The following is a 7,390-nucleotide window of genomic DNA, read 5'->3' as shown; positions in this document are numbered from 1 at the left end:
TTGTTAGCTGGTTAATGGATGATACCTATATATTCCGTGGACTTAGCCAGTAGAGTTTTTATACTCGTATCTTTTGGATATTAGGGTATCCGATACGATGAAAATTGGTCATTGGAGAGTTATCATGTTTGATCATTGTTGAGAATGATTTGAGGGATATTGGGAGATCAGATATTGTGATATGTTGATTTCTAATGGTTTGTGAGAGTAAATGTTATGTGGTTGTCTGATGATCTATTACTGGATATTTGTTTTGATGATCTATTAGTGGATAATTATTTTGATGATCTATTATTTGGGTTGTCGTTGATGGTAACATAGTGAGTGTCATGTATGATATTCACAGGTTTGATGATTATAGTTAGTGATCAGATTATAATCGGGTGCTAGAGAGTTTACGGTTGAGTGTACCTATGAATTTTAATAAATCTGGTTAGTTGTGGTTATTTCACAGGATGATAAAATTGATATTTGCTCCCTCTGATATTGGACTATGTGGATAAATAATGATTTGATGTTTTGAATGCTAACTTGCTCTCATGTGGAGTAGAGACTGATTCATCTGATATTATGTGGGTTGATATTTTTGAGGATAAAAATGAGAGTGTCTTGATGATCTTGAATTCTGACTTTATCTTTTGGGTCGTATACCTTTATACATATGATTATTGTGGGTTTCTAGTAGATTATACCCGAGTGGTTAGACATACATGTCTGATTGTTTATTGGAGGTATTTGTCAATTAAAAACTATGTTGTGGAATGTGCACATATGTTTGAGTGTTTTATTGGATGTTTTTTTATCGATCTAATCTGAGTTGTGATATGTACATATGTGTTTGGTGTGGTATCTGAGGTATCTTTTTGATTATGTTTGATTGTGAGTGCACCTGGGTTTAGTATGTTTTGTTGGAAGTATATGTTGGTTATACTATATGTTATGTGAGTGTTGTTTGAGTTGTATTGTTGATTTTACCTATGTTGATTTTGCACACGGGTTCGGTATGCATTGTTGGAGATATCACGATGATTTATACCTATGTTGGGAGTATGTTTGGTGTGTACTAATTGGAGGATTATGTTGATCATACATATGTTGTGTGAGCACGTGTGCTAGGTATATATTGGTGGCAGCATGATGATTCTACTTATGCTGAATGCAGAATGTGGAGTGACTGCATTATGTCATTTGTTGGATTAACTCATCAACTAATTCTCCTATCAGTGGATGACCCACTAGGATGCTGATAGAGTTGATGATGGATTTGATTAGTTTACTAGGTTGTTATAGCCTAGGCTAACCACAGTGATTTGTGGTAGAGAGATCTTGTACAGTCTCTAGCTGGATAGTTAGGTTCCTTGGGGTACTTATGTGTTATTTTGTGGTGGAGAGTTGCTCCCACATATTACAGATTGCTTGTAGCGAAGCATTGCCCCTATATTTATTGCGATACATATTTCAGATTATTTGTAGTGGAGTGTTACTCCTGCATATTGAGGATTTCTTGTGGTAGAGCGTTGCTCCCACATATGTGGTATTTTCTGTGATGGAGTGTTGCTCTCACACTGGAGGATCTATGCTTAGATGTTTTATATCGTTGGTGATCATATTTCAGATTTATTGTCGAGGATCTTATGGATTGGGAATGTCTGTGATACGGGCATTATGTGTATTGGTTTTACCATTAGGGCTTGCAGAGCCTTAGATGTTTTCATGGACTAGATGATTTGGGTATCCCTAGGATATTGGATCAGAATTCGTTATCGTTAATGATGATGTGGTGTTTTATTCCTGATCTGAGGTGTATCACGTACACTATCTTTGCGTAGTTCTAGAGATGATTCGACGAGAACATCTATATGTGATTATCAGTAGTGCTGGTTTGGATTGTCTTTTGTTATGATGTTTGGGACACACGGTCACCAGTAGGAGTGTACCGTGGTTCCACAGGAGATAGAGGTTGTTACCGTTAGGAGCAGCCGAAATCAGTGTAGGAGATCCGCAGTCTTTTGTGACTCGCAGGATATTACAGACCTTTCGTCGAGGGTTTCTTCCGCATAGCTATGCTACTTTCACGCGTGACCATGAAAGGCGTGAAGTTTACTTGGACTGAGGATTGCAAGACCAGCTTCTAGGAGCTGAAGCGGAGACTAGTGTCGGCTTTGATTTTTGGTTTTACCTTATTAAGAGGACGGATTTGTCCTCTACACCGACGCGTCTCTACAGGGTATGGGTGCTGTTCTTATGTAGCACGGTAGAGTATTCTTATATGCTTATCGATAGTGGATGGGGCATAAGAAGAAATACCCAGTTCATGATCTGAGTTGGCCGCTATTATTTTTGCCCTAAGGATTTGGCGACATTACCTGTATGATATTACATTGAGATTCTCACTGACCATCGGAGTCTCAAATATCTGTTCACTCAGAAGGAACTTAATCTTCGATCGAGGAGATAGATGGAGTTTCTGAAGGATTATGATTGTACCATTAGCTATCACCTGGGAAAAGCTAATGTGGTTGCCGATGCATTTAGCTAGAAGTCCAGAGGGACTTTAGCTTGCCACCGAGTTGTGGTCACAGACTTAATTCAGGGTTTCTCCGAGTTAGACCTTGAGGAGCAGGGACAGACTGAGCAGGGCAGTCTTGTTACGATGGTTGCTTAGTCGTCGATCAGGACGAGAATCCGAGAGACCCAGTTGTTGAGACCTCATAGAGCTCAACGTGAGGCAAAGTGGTCCATATTATCATATACAGGATGTCAGAGGCATAAGACTGCCTGAAGTGTTATGCTGATAGGAGACGCAGACCACTAGAGTTCTCTGTTGGCGACCATGTATTTCTGCGAGTTTCACCCACGAAAGGGGTGAAGAGATTTGACCTCAGAGGTAAGCTAGCTCCGTGGTATATTGGCCCTTTCGAGATCTTGGAGAGGATCAGAGCAGTAGCTTACCGACTGGCACTACCACCGTCCCTGTCAGACGTTCACGATGTATTCCACGTATCTATGCTGCGGAGATACGTGCCCAACCCGACGCATGTGTTGGCAGATATCCCAGTTCCAGTTCAGCCTGACATTACATATGAGGAGGTTCCGGTACGGATTCTCGATCGGAAAGAACGTCAGTTGCGGAACAAAACTATCCGGCTGGTCAAAGTCGGATGGCAGCATCATTCGGACGAGGAGGCTACTTGGGAGCTCGAGGACACTATCCGAGCTCGATATCCCCATCTTTTCACTGGAGGTATGTGATTTAGTTTACCGTTCAACATTTATACTTTATATCTGTTGTTGGTACTTGCTGATGGTAGATAACGAAATTTGGGGACCAAATTTTTAATTAGTGGGGGAGAATGTAAAATATCAGAAAATAGGAGAATATTAATAAGGAAATTTTCTGGAATTTTTGGAAATTTTTCGGGAATTTTTCAGAGCTCGTACGGATAAGTTCACGGGGATAAAAACGGGACCGGGAAAAAAGCCTGTTTATGCTACCCATTTAAGTAAGGAAAAGTTTATTTTCTTTTTCTTTTCCTAATTCTTTTTCTTTTTCTTATTTTTCATTTTTTTCCCGTGTCCTCACCCAAATCTCGCCGAGTCTTCTTCTTCCCCGTGCCTTCTCCCCCTCACGGCGAATTTGCCCTAACCGCAACCGCAAGGAGGCGGTTTCCTCACTTCCTTGCCGTGCCCTAGCCGTGCGCCGCCGACGCCTCCTTCTCACTGCCTCTCCTTTCTTCTCCGCCGCACACCGCGATCTCGACGCCACCATGTGCCTCACGCGCCGCCTCCGCCCTTTCTCGCGTCGCCTCGGTCGCCACAGCCGACGCCTTTGAGAGAGCCGAACACCAACGCCTCTGCCTTAGCCATCTCGCGCCGCCACCACAGCCGGTCACCGCGACTCCTCTTGTGGGCTCGTGACACAGCCGACTCCCTGCTGCCGGTGCCCTATTTTGGGTTCACAGTCAGCCGAGCTCTCCTCACAGCAGTGCCGCAGACCTCCATCTCGTGTGCCCTAGGTTTGGATTGTGCCGCCGCTGAGTTTGCTTCGCCGACGCTGTGCCCTAACATTTTCGCCGGCCACAGGTTCGATCCATCACAGATTGTAGGCTCTGTACCCTAGCTTTGATTGGAATTGGGTTGTTTTTGGTTGATTTTGGATTTTTTATTTTTCTAGATTTGTGGTCAGTGAAGTAATCAGCAAGGAGTTTGGGTTTGTGGATGATTTTGGGTTCCGGCAGCTATCCCATTTAGCAGCCTACTTAATTGTCAACAGCAACACACTGCGACCGGGAATCAAGAAACTACAGGCTGTGAATTGAGGTAAGGTTTAGGGTTTTGATCTTGTGGTAGATTATTGCTAGTGTGTTAGTAATAATTATTGATTTAGGTTTAGAAGTTGTATAACGGTGTAGTTGGGGTTAATGAAACTAACCCTAACTGGTCAGTGGATTAGAAATTAGTTTAGCTATTTGTTTATAATTAAATTAGCTAAACTGTGCGATTTAACACAGGACTTTGACGCGAGACGAGTATCTCGGAGTTAGATTGGACCTTTCTATTTCGGAGGCGGGTACTTTTGACTTATGTCATTTGATATACATAGTAGTGAATTTAACAAGTTGCATTAATTATGTCCTTTATTTGTTTCGGTTAGTCACTACCCATTATCTGATACATGATTGATTGATTGCTTGATTTGCATCCCATGTATACTTTATTTGTTTATACATGCTTATAGGGGGTAGTGATATACCATGCTTCACCATGTTCCGGACCTAGGTTTTTTATACTTTCTGTGTACCTTTGATTCGATATGATTCATTGACCTAGGGTGCACTTTTCTATATATATGGATTAGGTCAGGATGTTTTTATGGTTATTGCCATGCACCATATGCATGATTGCATGCTGTGCGATAGTCCGCTCCATTATTGTTGAGCACATCGCCAGTTACATGGATCTGCACACACCACCACTCATGGGTTAGTGGTTGATTCAGGCAGAGGGTGTTGCAGCAGGGACTCTGTTAGGCACCGTTGGTCCGCTCATGGGTAGTGTGACACAACGTGTTATCCGGCAGGGATTCCTCCCCGTCATCGTGTACCGGGAGTTGAGAGCATTGCGCTCCCCCATTTATGATTTGGGGTAAGAGGATAGGTGTACTCCGACAGCATCCCGTCCACTCGGTCACTCATCAGGTGTAGTGATGACAGAGTGCACGGTTGTCACAGCCCTACCCACTCGGCCTCACTATTGTGTGAGATGATCGACTGGCGTCAGGGGTGACCAGGACGCATCATTGGCATCATATGCATGATGCATTTATTGCTTGTGTTTGTGTTTGCTGCATTTATATGCTGCATATTGTTTGGATACCTATGTTTGACATTCATACAGGATTTCCTATACCACTCGGACTGTTTGACCTTATACTCAGGACCTGGTTAGTACAGTATTCTCCTGTTTACTTCAGATGCATTTTTATCTTTCTTATCAGGAGACTGTACGCATGATTAATGCTAGGTGTTGTTTCCCTACTTTGTATATCAGTTGTACCTGCTGAGTGTTGGACTCACCCCGCCTCCATTGTTGATATTTTCAGGTTGATGCTGTCAGGAGAGAGTTCTAGTTGCTGGTCCCTGCAGACCTCGAGGATATGATTAGTCTTTTGGTTTTTTCTTTCATAGACTATGTTTTGAACTTGTTTTGTTTTTGGATTAATCTACTTATGGACATGGTACGGATTTTATTATGTCGATGGATTTGGATTTGGATTTTATTCTACTACATGCTTGCCTAGACGGCAGAAGAGGTGAGTTCATCGGTTTTTGAGCTTTACGAGTGTAGTTGAGTAGGGTGGTTTTTGAGTCAGAGTATTACTACTTTGTTTGATTATATATAACTACGTGGTGATGTTTTATTTTGTTGTTATTATTCCAGCCGCCTGTGGCTGAGGTATTTGTGAGATGTAGAAAAGTTTCAGATTGTCCACCTTACAGGGGAGATGCTGCCGAAATTTTCTCGGACAGGGACTCCTCTGGGGCGTGACACCTAGTCTGAAGCATATTCTATTGGGTTATTCGGGCCGCAAAAACATCTTTTGCATTGCGGAAACCCCGAAACCCCAGCTACCGGATCCGTGCGAAGATTAAATTTTTGAAAAACATTACGAGTACGAGTTTCTTACACTAGTTCAAAACTAGATCTACAAGGAGAAGGTATTTACCCTTGATACGAAGCCCTTCGCAATCCCGCTCGTCCTCGGTTCGTCGGATCTCGAAAGTGTCAAAGTAGACACTTCTCTATGTGTATCCACACAAGCAAGAGATGGAGAAGAACCTCTAAGGATGTGCTAGCAACCTTAAAGATCAGTAATGGAGGAGAGGGAGAGCAACAAGAAAACTAGAGAGGAAGAAGATGATGGAGTTACTTACACAAGCACACAAAATGCACTAACTCCTCATCAAAAGTCGTCGACCACTTTTAGGGGAATTGTAACCTCCATGGGATGCCAAGAGTCACAGCTCTTGGTAACTCCCATGAGGTGGCATTCCACTTAAACAACCATGATGATGTGGAGCATCATCATTGGACCACTTAATGCCAACTCACCAATTAGGTGGCAAATGGTCAAGTCAAAATTGACCCTTCATCTTCCTCTTAAGTCAAGTCAAACTTGACCACTTCTCTCCCTTGGTTGATCTAATCTAACCATTGGTTCAAGTTAATTTTAATTTAATGAATCTCTATTCATTGAATTAAATTGATTAAATGAGTTTAAGTCCAAATTAGACTCACTTAACACATGAACCAAATTGAGCCCAACTCAATTAGCCTACTTTGGATTACTCTTAATCCAATTTGGTTCATCATATGAACCTAATCATTTAGGTTCATCAAATGAACCTAATCTCCATCTAATTGCCCTTTGTGTGTGACCCTATAGGTTCTTGTAACGTTGGGAATGTTCCTAAACCCATTTAGAAGCATAAGTAATGAGCGGTATCTAACAACACATCATTACTACCCAAGTTACAAGAATGTTGAGATCCAACATCACCTTGTAACTACTAATTGTGACTCCTCACAATATATAACAATTGCGTCCTTCTATCCTAGACATCTAGATTGATCAATGTGAGGCATAGACTATGTCATCCTCTAATCAATCTAAATCTTGAACTCCAAGTAGGCTCACTCGATCAAATGGGCTTAATATCTTATATTGATTCATTTGGGCATGACCATGCATTTAGTGGTCTCACTCTATCAAGAATATCGATGTCTCTCCTGTTATATAGGAGGGATAGATCCCATCTACATCACTCACATCCCTCCGCATAATTTGTTACATACCCAGTAATCGCCTTTATAGTCCACCCAGTTACGG

At 42.0% G+C, this 7,390-nt stretch overlaps 1 long non-coding RNA gene across 2 annotated transcripts; it reads left to right on the top strand.

Annotated features, from left to right (window-relative positions):
• The first annotated feature begins 3,857 nt into the window (after positions 1-3,857).
• LOC122000138 lies at positions 3,858-5,619 on the top strand. 2 transcript variants are annotated; one of them, XR_006116968.1, is made up of 3 exons: positions 3,858-4,083; positions 4,187-4,320; positions 5,603-5,619. It is a non-coding gene; the product is annotated as an uncharacterized LOC122000138 (long non-coding RNA). The 2 variants fall into 2 exon arrangements; XR_006116969.1 differs by lacking the exon at positions 5,603-5,619 and adding an exon at positions 4,512-4,540.
• Positions 5,620-7,390: the final 1,771 nt, after the last annotated feature.

This window comes from Zingiber officinale, chromosome 7A (assembly GCF_018446385.1).
Source record: "Zingiber officinale cultivar Zhangliang chromosome 7A, Zo_v1.1, whole genome shotgun sequence".
In the NCBI taxonomy this organism is placed as follows: domain Eukaryota; kingdom Viridiplantae; phylum Streptophyta; class Magnoliopsida; order Zingiberales; family Zingiberaceae; genus Zingiber; species Zingiber officinale.
Note: the sequence above shows the minus strand (reverse complement) of the source record. Positions and strands in the feature narration are given on the sequence as shown.